The 17,085-nt window shown below is 40.7% G+C and overlaps 1 protein-coding gene across 11 annotated transcripts in view; it reads left to right on the forward strand.

Moving 5' to 3' along the window:
• Positions 1 to 17,085, forward strand: part of LOC101740800 (P protein) — a 62,060-nt gene that overhangs the window by 15,005 nt on the left and 29,970 nt on the right. The gene's annotated exons all lie outside the window — the stretch shown is intronic.

The following is a 17,085-nucleotide window of genomic DNA, read 5'->3' on the forward strand; positions in this document are numbered from 1 at the left end:
TTCTATGGGCTCCAGTAACCACTTAACACCAGGTGGGCTGTCCATACATCTAAGCAATAACGAAAAAAAAAAAAAAACAGATACACACGGGGAATGTTTAAATGAATTTCGCCATTTACGGGCGTGTTCTCTCGTGCGAGTACACTTTTTTCTTTAACTTATTTCTTTAACTATCGAGGGGTCATGCTAGTTTCGCTAAACGAGTAGGTGAGCTCACGGGGCTCTAACCTGGTGACGTTGCTAACACTAGCCCTAGAGCAAGAGCAGTGCTTCGCAGAATCTACCACTGGATCGGAAATGCGACCCACTGAAAAGATCCGGCGAGAAGAAGGGGGGGGGGGGTGGTATACAATGCGTGCCAACCGAATTGGTTTTTAAGCGAATCAAAAAAAAAGAGGTCTTTAATTCGACTGTATGTCTTTACGTGTGCTACCAAGTTTCTTTTTTTCCGTTTTTTTTATTTGAAGGCCATTGCTTCTTATCCAAAACTTGAGTGCGGAAAGCAATAACTATAATAGATATAAGATGGCTAGCGCTCTTCTAACACTTGTGAAGATGAAAACCAAAGTCTAGACCTAAAAATACCATTCGTTCGTTCTGTGTGAAATGTAAATCTAGATAATTATTTTTACACAAATATACGGTAGTTAGCAAGGCATTTATGTGACGACGAGTAGCAAACAGCTCAGTGGTTCGCGATGACGAAAACGAAGCCGTAATGTATTTGAAACCTTCAGACGTGAGTATATAAGTCTCAGTTTTATCGGTACAACGTTCAAATAAAAGGATTTAGTCAGGAAATGAATTATATGCAATTTAAATTCCTGCAGAATTGTCGTGCTACATTGTACACTGCTTGTGTTGCACGCAATGCATTCTAAAAAACCCATGATCGTATTAAAATATTCCGCGATTGCCCTCTGAACAGATCTCTTGTATAGATAAGATAACTATTGTTCTGTTATATTCTAATCGTGTTTGATATCGTTTTTATATCTTTTTTTGCCGCAAATATCAACGTCATCGGTTCGATCGATCAGAGGGGCGACATCGAAAAAGTATTCGTATCGCTATCGAGAAAAACTTATAGGATACGACCCGCCCTCGCTTCGTTTCGGAAACATTAAATTTTATTATCAATAGCCGAGTCTCGCGATATTACCCACGGTTATTGTCGTACCGCGAGTGACGCCGCGGGGGAAGCAATCTAGTCTAAAAAAAGTAGCCTAAGTTACTCAGCTACCTATCAGTGAAAGTCTCGTCAAAATCGGTCTAGTCGTTCCAGAGATTAGCCGGAACAAACAGACAGACAGACAAAAATTGTAAAAAATGTTATTTTGGCATGTATGTACCGTATATACCTAGTCAGGTCATAAATTCTGTCACATGTTTAATGTAAAATAATTGAAACAAGTTTATTCATTATGTAACCATTCATATACCAAAATGAACTTAACAAAACATAGATTCTTATGACACTAAAGTTTATTCAAAATGACTCCGTGATTTTGAATACAGGCCTTCAATCTGCGCGGCCAGTCGTCTATCGCAGCACGAACGAGGTCCATGTCAATATCGGCGGCTGCCTTAATCAAGGATGTCTTGAGTGACTCCAAATTGGGATGAGGCTTTGAGCACGCCTTTTCCTCCAAGTGTTGCCATATCTTGTAATCTAACGGATTCAAATCTGGACTGGAGGAGGGCCAGTCTTCGTGCCGGATGAAGTCGATTTCAAGCGCCGCCAGCCAGTCTTGTGTGCTCTTCGCTCTATGAGCTGGCGCCGAATGTTGTTGGAATACCCAGTGCCTGTTATTGAACATGGTATGAGAAACAGGTTCCACAAGGTTCGTCAGGACTGTATTTTGATACACAACTGCATTCGTTTTTACACCTTTCTCACAAAAATGTACCTCTGTTAAGCCCCAATAAGAAACTCCCAACCATACCATGAGCGAGGATGGAAAATGACCTCGTTGGACACGCGGAATACGGTTGCTCGCTTCTTCACTACTGTGTGCGTACACTTTATCATTTTATTTGTTGTAGCTCTCTTCTACGGTAAAAATTTTTTCATCCGAAAAAAGAATTTCCCGATATTTTTTTCCCGCGTACCGCTTCAACAAAGCGCGGCATCTCTTCAGTCTCAGATCCATTAGACGAGCATTCAAACGATGTCCTGTTTTTCTTCGATATGCCCGAAGCCCTAAGTCTTCATTTAACACCCTTTTCACCGTGGTTCTGCTTAACCCCATCTGAAGGGCCAACAGTTTCTGCTTACGTTTGGGATTTCTTTGAATTCGCGCCTTCACAGCTTTTATCACTGCTGGAGTCCTAACAGACCGAGGGCGACCACTTCTTGACTTGTCATCTACACTAGAGTCTTCATTGTATCGTTTGATGGTACGATAAACGAATCTTTTGGTTATATTCATAATTTTCAGTATGTTAAAAATTTGAATTGGCGCGTAACCGCAACGATGCAACGCAATAACTGCAACACGGTCTTCTTTAAGCGTCCACTCCATATTTAAAAATGAGTAAAATTCTAAAAGTATACATTTTTATTTTCATGAACAATTCGAAATTCGAATTCAATAAACTTTTTTGTGGCCAGCATTCTAAAAGAAAAGTTTTTACTGTGTGACAATACTTATGACCTGACTAGGTATATTCATATGCATGTAGAAAAAAGCGGTTATTTCAATATTACAAACAGACACTCCAATTTTATTTATATTATGTATAGATAAACAGCGTCCCTACCGTTCGTAAAAAGAATGAATTTCAGCAGCACGAATGAATTTAATTACTTTCGTTTCGCAATCGAGTCGTCACGTTATCGAAACTCGAAACTTATATTCACAATCGATGTTTTAATATATGTATAAGGTTAACGTAAATCTCGAAGGCTGGCTACCGAGTACAACCGTCTAATGCAGTGATTATCAAACTTATTTCTTTTACCGCCCCCTTTGAAAATCAATTATTTTTCAGCGCCCCCCATTTTTTATATGCGCCTAAAACTTTAAAACCACAATTTCATTAATTAAATTAATAAATGTTGTATTAATTTTAGTAAATGTACTACCACGTAGTACATATGTATTTGTAGATGCTATTATTGTTTCTTCCGTATGTCCGTACATTGCTACAGAGCGTGTATTTACAAATTTGCAAAGTAAAAATGAATTCTTCTCATCAATATGTTTGCTTAAATTCAGAATTACCAAAATAAATTGCTAGTTCACTGTACTATTACTATGCTAATTTATTAGAACGAAACTATTTTTGTTGAATATCTTTCTCATTAATATAAGATTCTCATCATAAGATAATTAAAAATTTATATTTCGACTAGTAAATAATACTACTAACAATAATAACTTATTAAACTACGAATAAGCTAAACCTGGAAGTCGTAGAGGATTTCATTTATCTGGGTTCCGTCATAGCTAGTAATGGACCCTCCGAAAAGGACCTCAGAAGGCGAATCAGAATGGCAAAGAGAGCTATGTCCCAAATGGACCGTGTTTGAGCGGACAGAAACATCTCGAGGAATACCAAAAAGTAGCTCGTCGCCTCCCTTGTCTTTTCCATTTTTCTCTACGGCGCAGAGACTAGGACCCTCAAGAAAGCCGACCGCCAACGCATCGACGCCTTTGAGATGTGGTGCTGGAGGAAAATGCTCGGGATTCGTTGGACAGAACACAGAACCAACGAATCCATTCTTACCGAGCTCAAGATTCCAATGCGCCTTAGCACTACATGCGCGCGGAGGAGCTTCGAGATCTTTGGACATATCGCCAGAAAGAGAGGTGACAATCTGGAAAAGCTGCTGGTAACAGGCAAGGTATGCGGGAGAAAGCATAGAGGCAGAACTCCAATGCGCTGGTCGGACCAAATACGCTCCACTCTCAATACCGCTGTCCACGTTGCTATCCACACAGCCGAGGACAGGCAGGAATGGCGCAAGATGATGCAGGAGAAAGTTATTAGAGGAGGCCACAGCCCTCAGCACTGAGGATTATCGACGCAAAAAAGAAGGAAACTACGAACAATAAATTAATATCATTTCGTATTATAGATAAATATGGGTAATTTTTCATAGAACTTTAGTTTATAATTTAGAACTGGTTCAAATAAAAACCGCCGCCTAAGTCAGCGTTTTTATTATTTGTAATAATTAATATCTATACTAATATTATAAAGAGGAAATATTTGTTTGTTTGTTTGTATTCAATAGGCTCCGAAACTACTAAACCGATTTGAAAAATTCTTTCACTGTTTGGAAGCTTCACTATTCCTGAGTGACATAGGCTATAATCTTTTTTGAAAATAAAAATAGGTATCCTTACTAAAACTCCCATAATTTAACCCAAGGTGTAAAAAAAATTACCTAAAATATTCTTTACGTCGCGTGCCCTTCGAAAACTATTGATGATAGAATAAAATAATGTACTACGACTTTGTAAAAAACATTATTATTTACAAAAAGTGTCGCAACAGCATATATCTAACTATTATAGTTATGCCGCAATAAGTGTTCTTTTATTTAAAAAAATGCCCCTGGTAAGACACGGAGTGCCCCCCTACCTTCGCTGACTGGTGGCTTCCTACTTGGAGGACAGATCGGTCACATGTACTGGACACGGTGGGATCGTGCACAGGTTCCCGGTCGTGCGCGGTGGTTCCGCAGGGGTCGGTGCTCGGCCCCCTTTTGTGGAATATCGGGTATGACTAGGTACTGAGAGGTGCCCTCCTCCCGGGCCTAAGCGTAATCTGTTACGCAGACGACACGCTGGTCGTGTCCCGGGGGGGGGGAGTTTTGCTGAGTTTGCTCGTCTTGCCACCGCTGGGGTGGCGCATGTCGTCAGCAAAATCAGGAGATTGGGCCTCGACGTGACACTCAATAAATCCGAGGCAATGTGGTTCCACGGGCCCCGGAGAGTGCCACCTGTCGATGCCCATATCGTGGTTGGAGGCTTCCGTATCGGATCGGGGTGCAGTTGAAGTACCTCGGCCTCATTCTGGACAGTCGTTGGACCTTCCGTGTTCACTTTCAGAACCTGGTCCCTCGTTTGTTGGGGGTGGCCGGCGCGTTAAGCCGGCTCCTTCCCAACATCGGGGAGCCTGACCAGGTGACGCGCCGTCTCTATACGGGAGTGGTGCGGTCAATGGCCTTATACGAGGTGCCCGTGTGGCGTGGCGCGTCCCAGCCCCAGTGTGGTCAGAGCGCGGAGGGCCCAATCTCGGCGGTCCGTGCTGGAGTCATGGTCCAGGCGGCTGGCCGATCCTTCGGCTAGTCGTAGGACCGTCGAGGCGATTCGCCCGGTTCTTATGAATTGGGTGAATCGTGACAGAGGACGCTTCACTTTCCGGCTCACGCAGGTACTTACTGGGCATGGTTGCTTCGGTGAGTTCCTGCACCGGATCGGAGCCGAGCCGACGGCAGAGTGCCACCATTGTGGTTGTGACTTGGACACGGCAGAGCATACGCTCGTCGCCTGCCCCGCATGGGAGGGGTGGCGGCGTGTCCTCGTCGCAAAAATAGGAAACGACTTGTCGTTGCCGAGTGTTCTGGCATCGATGCTCGGTGACGACGAGTCGTGGAAAGCGATGCTCGACTTCTGCGAGTACACCATCTCGCAAAAGGAGGCGGCGGGGCGCGTGAGAGATGCACAGGCCCGCCGCCGTTGAGCGGGGTCCAGGAGGGCGGATCTCGCCCAAGCCCTGGCCCTCTAAGTGCTTCGGGTCTTCCTCACATGTCGGCCTGGGGACTGGCGAAGGGGGCCTAAGAAGACGACGTGCAAGCTGCTCTGCACATGTTTTACGCATGAGCATCCGGGTGATGGAAGGCCGGCTATCCTCAACCCACGCTGGTTCTGACCCAGCGGGGTATTCCGTAGGATAGACCATTCTAACCGGCGCCATCTAGGCGGGCTTCGGACAGCCTGCCGACCGAGAGGGCTGGTGGTCGTGGCGCCGACGACCACCAGTCCGGCGTCCCGAGGGGGAGGGTGATGGGAGAGATGTGCTCCGCACTAAGCGCTTCACTTTCCCCCCTTTGACTTTTCATGAGCTCTGTCTCATACGAGGTTTGGATGCTGGTTGTTGAGCGACAGGAGGTTTTAGTCGGTTCGACTCCGACATGCCCCGCCCTCCATCCCCAGTGAAGGGCGGAAGTCCGATGATTTCCTCCTGACAAAAAAAAAAACGTGTGGCACTCGGGAACTGCGGCGTTAAAGCTATTGCATAGCAATTTTTATCAACTTATGACATTATAATTAGACAATGATAATTTAATATTAAAACAAGAATAAAACAAGACCATGCTATATTAAAACTTAATAAAGGGAAAACCTTAACTGTCCCCTGCACACTCATAAGCTAAACCGCGCGAGAGAGAGATGGGCAGACTTTTCATGATGCGCATGCAGTGTGACGTCACGCCACGCGCTTATTCACAAACACTACACAAGCGCAACGTGTGAATGTGTTGAACGCGAGCTACATGGTAGGCGGAGTGAGGGATGTTAGGTTTTTTTCGTTACGGAATTTCATGATTCGGTCGCCGCGCTCAAGGCCCGCGATAAAAGCTATGCAATAGCTGAAAAACGTATGAACATGTAATAAAATCTCTTTGGCTATACTATATGTATCTGACTGGTTTTGGTATCATTAAAAGTTTAAATTCGAAAGAAGATAATTAATTCCAAATTAAAATTATGAAGATGTGTGATTTTTATTTATTTTTCGTACTGTCAAGATGAGTGAATCTAATGAAGATTTTCGATACATTTTAAAATTTTACTACAAAAAAGGTAAAAAAGCAACGCAAGCCGTGAAAAAAAATTGCAATGTTTATGGACCTAGTGCCGTGTCTGTGAGAGTAGCACAAATTTGGTTTAAGCGTTTTCAATCCGGAAATGTTGATATCAAAAATGCACGTCGCTCTAGTCGCCCTATTACGGATAAAATCGATACCATTTTTGAAAAAGTGGGGCAAGATCGGCATATCAGTAGTTACGACGTAACTGAAGAACTGGGAATTGACCACAAAATTGTTATGGCGAATTTGAAAAAAACTGGGTACACAAAAAAGCTCATTGAAAGAAACCTAATGAACCGTGTACTCATTTGTGATTCTTTATTACGACGTAATGAAACCGAACCATTTTTGAAGAAGCTGATAACTGGTGATGAAAAGTGGATCACGTGTGACAAGAACGTACGAGAAAGGTTGTGGTCAAAGGCCAGTCAGGCTTCACAGACTTTGGCGAAACCCGGGTTAACTCGCAACAAGGTGATGCTGTGTGTGTGGTGGGATTGGAAGGGCATTATACATTATGAGCTCATTATACATTATGAGCTGTTACCACCAGGCAGGACCATCGATTCTAAGCTCTACTGCGAACAACTGATGAGATTAAAGCAAGAAGTTGAGAGAAAGCGGCCGGAATTAATCAACAGAAGGGGTGTGGTTTTTCATCACGATAACGCTAGACCTCACACATCTTTAGCCACTCAGCAAAAATTAAGAGAGCTTGGCTGGGAGGTTTTAATGTATCCGCCGTATAGTCCTGACCTTGCACCTTCAGATTTCTACCTGTTTCGGTCTCTTCAGACTTCTTTAGGCAGTGTCAGGTTAACATCACGAGAGGACTGCCAAAACCAATTGTCAACCAATAATTAAGGTAAAATTGCTCTAATTTTTTAACTATCAGCGATCATGTTCCGCAGAAACTTGTTACAACTTGATTGCGTACGGTGTGTGGGCTATCCTACGAAATCTATGTTAATTATTTTAAGTTTTTATAACATCATACAGGGTAGAAATATAAACGAATTATTCGTTATTGTGTAGTAGGTGAGTTTTAATTTTAGTGAAATTTAAAATACTATAGAGTAAATGAAATTACAAATTTTACAGCGCCCCCCTAACCCACATCAACGCCCCCCATTTTTTCCTGGGCCCCTTAACGCCCCCCTCGAGGTTTCAAACGCCCCCAAGGGGGCGTTATCGCCCACTTTGAGAAAGACTGGTCTAATGTAACGATCCGTTTTCGTATCGAGACGACTCGATATATTATTAACATTGCGATTTCGATAGATTTTAGTGCTTGACGTACAGACAGGGCCATACGATTGCGCTTTCATTCGCAGGTTGGGGAATGCAGCAATTTTTCCATGCCCAATCAGATGATTTTAAGTAGCCTCCTTCGCGAGTTTGGCGTGTTCGGCGATATGAATAATTCCGTAGCTCACGAATTACATTCAATCGAAGCATAATGCGTATTCCCCACCTAACTATACTTGAGACCTTAGAACTGATATCTCAAGGTGGGTGGCGCATTTACGTCGTAAATGTCTATGGGCTCCAGTAACCACTTAACACCAGGTGGGCTGTGAACTCGTCCACCAATCTAAGCAATAAAAATAAAAAGATAGTTGGTGGCCTAAGGGCCATTCCAACTACTCGACCTCAGTGGATTGCTAACACCAGACCTAGCAAGAGCAGTGCTTCGCTGAATATACCACCGCTTTGGAATCGAATTTCTTAAATTCTTAAAAGGAAGCTTTTACAAAACGAACGAAATGTAATTAGAGCTTTACGTCGCCTAGATCCACGTGATAGGATTAGATGAGGAGTTTCCATTATTCTTTTTTATTTTTATTCAGAATGAAAATTTGCATTACCTTAAAAATTTACTTAAAAATTTAGCGTTAATTATTATTTGAGTTGCATTTTATTGTTAATAAAATAAAAACAAAACACTTTTAATGTAATGTAATCGAAATAAAATTTGACACGCTATTCTCAACTTTATTTCAAGGGGAGCAAGTGCGAATCGCATTTCTAATTACGGCTAAAAGCACCTTAGGATGCAATCAATGGGAGTCCTTAACTGATCGGAAAATGACAAAAAATTGAACACGGGGAATCCCCGCGTGCACGTATTGTGATGTTTTTTTTCTGAGAAGATAATCTATCTTTGCCTACTCGTGAAATACAGATGCATTCGTCCTATTCCCGTGCTTATAAAGCTTATTAGAGATAATAAAAACGTTGAAAAAAATATCTATATTATATACCAACTAACTACCTATTATTTGGGCTTAACGCTTCAAAATATTTATAAATAGACACATCATAAACAATGCCGTTGAAAAATAACATTTTAATATTTAACCGCTAAACCGCAATCCGAATAACACGGAATTATATAAAATTATTTCTATTCTGTTATTATGAATAATTTATTTGTGAGTTTAAAAATAAAAACTTGTTTACATGTAAATATGTATAAGGACAATAAACTCATTTGTACAATTTTAAATAAAGGATAAAATAAATGCTTCAATGCTTCGTTAGGGTATAGGTACTCTTGTCTCGTCGGATAGCTCCGTTCTTTTGCCACGAAAAATGACTCTTTTTTTTCCCTACCTATGCTGAAAGCTTTGAGAGGCTACTCCTTGGCGTGTAGGTGAGCTCACGGGGCTCAAACCGGGAGTGTTGCTAACACTGGCTCTAGCAAGAGCAGTGCTTCGCAGAATCTACCGCGGATCGGAAACGCGACCCACTGAGAAGATCGGCGAGAAACTCAGTGGGCTGTGTCTATGGGTTAATTCACTCGTCGAGCCCTTCGTCGCAAGCGACGGGTTCGACGAGAACGATGACCGATGCTTGAGGTACCTAAAAACACCGTTAGTGGATCGGGAGGATCCGAATGATGATTCTTAGGTAGAAAAAAAAAGGTGAATCTACCACCGGATTGTAATCGCGACCCATTGTGAATATCCGGAAAGACATTCAGTGCGTTGCGGCTATGGGTTAAGTTGCACTGATGCCGTAAAGAGACTACGCGGTTTTAAAAATTTATTTATATTTTATTGCTTAGATGGGAGGACGAGCTCACGACCCACCTGGTGTTAAGTGGTTACCGGAGCCGATATACATCTACAACGTAACTGCCGCCACCCACTTTGAGACATAAGTTCTAAGGTCTCAGAAACGCACGTTTCACGGCAGAAATAGGCACGTGGTGGTACGTACACGTGCGGACTCACAAGAGTCACAAGACGTCCTACCACCAGTAATTATGCAAACTATAATTTTGCGGGTTCGATTTTTATTACACGACGTTATTCCTTCACCGTGGAAGTCAATCGTGAACATTTGTTTAGTACATAGGTACGTAATTCATTAGAAAAATTGGTACCTGCCTGAGATTCTCTGTCTGATAACTCCAGTTACTAATTAACAATGCCAATGAACAACAAGTTCCCCTGAGTAATTACAAAAAAAAACTGCATTTATGTAGCGAAATACACCCACACAATCCGCTCGGTCGAAGATAATATTGAGATACTATAATTAAAACATATTCATATGCGACCGTGTTCATAAAGAGATAACAATATTATAAACGGTCTCTTTATTTTGAACAACGGATTCTGTTGATAACCGTACTGGTATCGCGTGGAAAGTCCATCACCTAACTTGCGGGTCACTTGATTATAAATGGTTACACGTACTTAGGTACATCACAACATCAATACCGCTTACCTAGAGACGTGACATTAATATTGTTACGCGCTTGGGTTCGGGATAAATAAATGTTCCACCAAAGTACAGATTAAAATCTATATTCAATACTTAGAACACATAAAACACTCAACAACCACTTTAAAATTCTCAATTCGCTTCTTCCGCTTCGCTTCAGGTGATTTGTTCGCTAATGTTAGCAAATTCTCTCAGGTTGAGCCCATGAGCTCACCTACCCGTCCGGGCGTAGCTGAAATAGCCTCTTAGGCCACCAGCGAATAGGTAGGGAAAATACTTCTCTACAGCGAACTCGCTCACAGTTTATCGGGCCATCGACAATTATGACATACCTAGTCAGGTCATAAATTCTGTCACATGTTTAATGTAAAATAATTGAAACAAGTTTATTCATTATGTAACCATTCATATACCAAAATGAACTTAACAAAACATAGATTCTTATGACACTAAAGTTTATTCAAAATGACCTCCGTGATTTTGAATACAGGCCTTCAATCTGCGCGGCCAGTCGTCTATCGCAGCACGAACGAGGTCCATGTCAATATCGGCGGCTGCCTTATCAAGGATGTCTTGAGTGACTCCAAATTGGGATGAGGCTTTGAGCACGCCTTTTCCTCCAAGTGTTGCCATATCTTGTAATCTAACGGATTCAAATCTGGACTGGAGGAGGGCCAGTCTTCGTGCCGGATGAAGTCGATTTCACGCGCCGCCAACCAATCTTGAGTGCTCTTCGCTCTATGAGCTGGCGCCGAATCTTGTTGGAATACCCAGTGCCTGTTATTGAACATGGTATGAGAAAGAGGTTCCACAAGGTTCGTCAGGACTGTATTTTGATACACAACTGCATTCGTTTTTACCCCTTTCTCACAAAAATGTACTTCTGTTAAGCCCCAATAAGAAACTCCCAACCATACCATGAGCGAGGATGGAAAATGACCTCATTGGACACGCGGAATACGGTTGCTCGCTTCTTCACTACTGTGTGCGTACACCTTATCATTTTGTTTGTTGTAGCTCTCTTCTACGGTAAAAATTTTTTCATCCAAAAAAAGAATTTCCCGATATTTTTTCCCGCGTACAGCTTCAACAAAGCGCGGCATCTCTTCAGTCTCAGGTCCATTAGACGAGCATTCAAACGATGTCTTGTTTTTCTTCGATATGCCCGAAGCCCTAAGTCTTCATTTAACACCCTTTTCACCGTGGTTCTGCTTAACCCCATCTGAAGGGCCAACAGTTTCTGCTTACGTTTGGGATTTCTTTGAATTCGCGCCTTCACAGCTTTTATCACTGCTGGAGTCCTAACAGACCGAGGGCGACCACTTCTTGACCTGTCATCTACACTAGAGTCTTCATTATCGTTTGATGGTACGATAAACGAATCTTTTGGTTATATTCAAATTTTTCAGTATTTTAAAAATTTGAATTGGCGCGTAACCGCAACGATGCAAGGCATTAACTGCAACACGGTCTTCTTTAAGCGTCCACTCCATATTTAAAAATGAGTAAAATTCTTAAAAGTATACATTTTTATTTTCATGAACAATTCGAAATTCGAATTCAATAAACTTTTTTGTGGCCAGCATTCTAAAAGAAAAGTTTTTACTGTGTGACAATACTTATGACCTGACTAGGTATAAGTACTAACATGAAAAGTTTCCATTTTAACGAATAAAAGTATTCGTAATATGTATTTTTTTTTATTGCTTAGATGGATGGACGAGCTCACAGCCCACCTGGTGTTAAGTGGTTACTGGAGCCCATAGACATCTACAACGTAAATGCGCCACCCACCTTGAGATATAAGTTGTAAGGTCTCAGTATAGTTACAACGGCTGCCTCACCCTTCAAACCGAAACGCATTACTGCTTTACGGCAGAAATAGGCAGGGCGGTGGTACCTACCCGCGGGGACACACAACAGCTCCTACCACTAGTAATTACGCAAATTATAATTTTGCGGGTTTCACTTTTATTACACGATGTTATTCCTTCACCGTGGAAGTCAATCGTGAACATTTGTTGAGTACGTATTTCATTAGAAAAATTGGTACCCGCCTGCGTTTATTACGTTTAATAGTAAAATGTCGTTTATTGTACGAACACGTGGCGAATGTGTAATGCGACTTGAAAGTGATATAACAGATTAGCGTGTTGGCTCTTCGACTATACGATTACTTCGATATACGTTTTAGTTTTCGTCATTATCATCGACTTCGTTTGATTAAAATTTCGATTACTATCGATATTGGTGTTGTTGGGTAGTCGACTGGTTTCGCCAGAACTCTACTGTTTTTGTCTAAATTACAAGGCTTCTATGTAGCGTCTTAGTAACTTCTAAGCATTACAAACGAACAAACAAATGTTTGTGGGTATACGGAAAAATTAAATGTAGAAACGTGTTTTTGTCATTTAAATATTCATTAATAAGTCGTTATCCATTCGTTAATTATGCCCCGAACTCCATAATAGTTTGATAAGCGTTTGTACTAAAGAGAGGTAAGAAGCGACTGTCCTGAGTTCAGTTAATAAATTCGAGATTGAACCGTAAAAAAATAGTTTACGTTACAACTACAATTCGCGAAAATCGAAGAAAATATTACACCAAAGAAGATAGAAGAAGAGATATACCATATTTTAAGCAAAGAGTATCAAGAAAGATAAGTTGGAGGCGAACATAGACTTCACTATTCTACAAAAACAAGCAGTGATCAATTCATTTATGGATCAAATTCTATGTCAATACATTAGACAAATGACACCAAAAATCAATAACAGGCTGGATACACTTCACATGCAGAAGTCGCATACATTAGTCCCGTTTCAAGAGTCTCGTAGACCAAGCTCGCCACAGCCACATGGCACCAGCTCGAAGAGGACATAGAAGGCGAGAGGGAACAGGAAATCGCTAGAGGAGATATAAACACATTTTCCTCTTGGGATACCGGACGGAGTATTTATAAAAACCCATATGTAAAGTCGATAAAACAATGATATCTTAACAAATACTTACAAAAAGTATATACTGTACCCCTACTGACTTTCTCGCCGGATCTTCTCAGTTGGTCGTGATTCATATTCAGATTCAGCGAAGCATAGTTTTCATTGCTGGTCCTAGCAAGAGCCAAGGTCAGTGTGGGCAAATTCTCTCAGGTTGAGCCCCGTGAGCTCACCTACCAATTCGGGGAGTATTTGGAATACCCCCCTAGCCTTAGCCAGGGTAGTCCTTCGCTGAAGTTACACATAAGTTTATACATAGATTCAATATTTTGAAGCAGGATATTACATCACTTTTCAAGTTGCCACTCTTGTGTCACTAGCCTTGTTTGGCCAATGACATCGCGCGTTGCTGACTGCCTCAAGGTCCAACCCGTCTTAACGGACGTTGAGTGACAGTAAACTCCTCAAACAATAGATTACGCATAACAAAATTTAACTTCAGTCAGTTCAATTTCGTGAAGCACGATTCGCAATTAGGCACGGCTCTCACTTCAGTTTTGCATTGCATTGTTGTGCATTTGTGTATATTTCTTTATTATCATCATCATAAAATGAACATCCCAATTTATCTGAACCAATCAACGAGTTGAGGATTTCAAATAAGAATTCATTAAACTGGTTCGTTACTTGATTATCATTCAATTAGCCAACAAGGTGGACCGATGACTTGGTCAAAGTGGCTGGTAGGGACTGGATACGAAAGGCAAGAGACCGAAAAGAATGGGGTGCTTTCGAAGAGAACTACACTCAGCATTGAGTGAACACATGTTGAAGAAGAGAAACTGGCTTACAAACTTTGATTTAATTTTGCGTGTTATTCCGCAGAATTCTATAAATAATGCACAACACGCAATAAGTATATTATTAAGATGTCTAATAAGCCCGCACGGGTAGGTACCAACACCCTGCCTATTTATGGTGGGAAGCAGTAATGCGTTTCGGTTTGAAAGGTGAGGCAGCCGTTATGCTGAAAACTGAGACGTAGAAAAACTGTTGTCTCAAAATCGGTGGCGGCAGTTACATTGTTGATGTCTATGGGCCCTGATAACCACTGGGCGTCTATTGGCCGAGGCTCTAAAGAAAAAAAACAATATGCTGACAAGGAACTTGGTAATTAGGTGTACTTTTAATGTAAGAAATATGGTAACCAGCCGCCTCAAGCTTCTAACCAGCACGTCAGACTACAACAGATATACACAGGACGACGGCGTATTTTTATTTGCCCTACAATATATTTTTACCTTGAACTTTCATTACCAAGCCCTTATTACATGTTGAACGTCACGCATCGGTCGTTAGGATCATAATTAAGTGTTTTTATTCACGATAACTCCTTTTACAAGCCCTTTGCGTGGCTGCCGACATCATTAGTATTGATTTTCTTGTCCAAACTAATGCGCTTATGTTTGATGTTGATTCAGTTGTTCTTCGCCTTGTTGGTTGGGTGGTCGATGGAGATGTCTACAATGGAGTTACAGTCAGTATTGTCGTTAAAATGTTTGGCATTCTGGGCCTTAATATTCCTCATTCCCTAATTTCTCTTGTCTTCATGTATAAAGGCACTCATAGCAAGCAGAAGACCATAATTATAGTTTGTCATTTCTCTGTTTTTCTTTCTTCCATATAAAGCAGCATACATAACATCTCTACCCTTTTAATCAATATAACGATCTAAACAAAAGTGTTATTTCTCAATGAATTTACAAGGAAATTAATTATGCAATGTAAGGAATTATTCACTGGTGGTAGGGCGTATTGTGAAGCCTCGCCTGGATAGGTCCACGGGTAAAATGGCTTATGTGTCCGCGCGTTAGGTACCAACACCCTGTCTATTTCTGCCCTAAAACTGCTTCAGGGCAGAAATAGATAGATAGATGAGTTTCGGTTTGCTGGCTGGGTCAGCCGTTGCTCTGTAATCTAAACCTCATGGTTCAGGGTGGGTGACGGAAGTAGCGTTGTTAATTTCTATGGGTAACTGTTTAGGCTACTTAGGGTCGAGATTCGTCCGCCTATAAAGGCATTAAAAATAATATAAAATTTTGTACACAAGAGATTCCTGCGTCTTTTCGCTTCATATTTTCCTTTGAAAATTACCCCAACAATCAGCTTTATTTTACTCTCTTTCTTCTGTAGATATATTTAAACTAAACACTACACAGAATTATTTAATAACTTTTTTGTATTTCTGTACAAAATATGTTTCTGTACATTTCCGTGCATTTCTTTGGCATGCATGAATCTAAAAGAATTATTTTTATGAGATTATTAGGTGATTTAATCACTCACGAAAACTTTGGCAGTGTATTTTAATTACTAATTATGTGTGATAATTGAAGTTATTTTTTCTGTTTATTTATTTTTGATTAATGTGGGTAGTAATGAAACTGGGTACTCATCCTCAATATGAAGCAAGTTAAATTTGCTTACTTTAAGCGTTTACTAAATACTCCAATATCGTCTAAATATTTTGTCACGATTTCTTTACACGTAATAGACAAACTACATTAGCTATTTATAGACGCATTACATTTATCTGGCAAAATGCTTAGAATACATTCAGTGTTTTTTTTCTGTTATTCAAAACATATGCTTAAATGACTTGAGCGGTAGGTATTGTTGAATAAGCGACATTGTCGTAAAACTTAACTGAATTGCTTGGCTCTAAGCTTGTTTCTGTCTTAGATGTTGATGTGGTCTTGATTCAAATTTAATTATTGTTGATTAGTATGGGATGTAAATTGTAAGAGCTTAAAGATCGCATTCTCTTTCTTGCTTATGGGGGTATCTCGCCATCCTGAGTTTCTAACTTGTCGAAGTACAGAAATTCTTATTGTCACTCATAGAGGTTAAACAAACGGTGCAGTAAATATACTATCAATAAATATATTGTCACGCACTGGGGCTCGGGATAAATAAATGTTCCACCAAAGTACAACATAAAACTGTATTTATCACTTAGAACACACACAGAACACCTTAAAATTCTCAATTCGCTTCTTCGCTTCGCTTCAGGTGATCCGTTCACTGTTTCGCTTCGAGTAGTTCTGATTACTAACTGACTGCGTGCCATCTCTGCAACGCTTTTATAGTCGTTACGAATTATCGAAAATATTCCACACAAGTCGAGTATTGTGTTTCTAATATCTAACAATAGATGGCGCTGTACTTCTCGAGCGTTCTAGATGCTACTAGATCCTTCGATATTCGGCGATAGATGGCGTTCCTCTTACCGGCGTAACAATATCTATGTATCATATAAAATTAAATTTATTCAAATAAATCTCATATTAATAAATAATATTAATTTCAATCGAGAAAAACAAAAAACAAAACTATAAAAGGCATTCTTACTTTTCGCTGCCGATTTTCTGCTCAGCGCAAACATTAAAGAGACTCTGTATTGCCTTTAAGGAAAACGATTCACTTCGATTGTATGTACATATAAGATAACCATGACCCAAATAAAGGTTGTCTCAAGTAATGTCTATATGCGCAACGTGTACTCGTGAATTGCCGATAACA

Source organism: Bombyx mori, chromosome 23 (genome assembly GCF_030269925.1).
Source record: "Bombyx mori chromosome 23, ASM3026992v2".
NCBI classification, from domain to species: domain Eukaryota; kingdom Metazoa; phylum Arthropoda; class Insecta; order Lepidoptera; family Bombycidae; genus Bombyx; species Bombyx mori.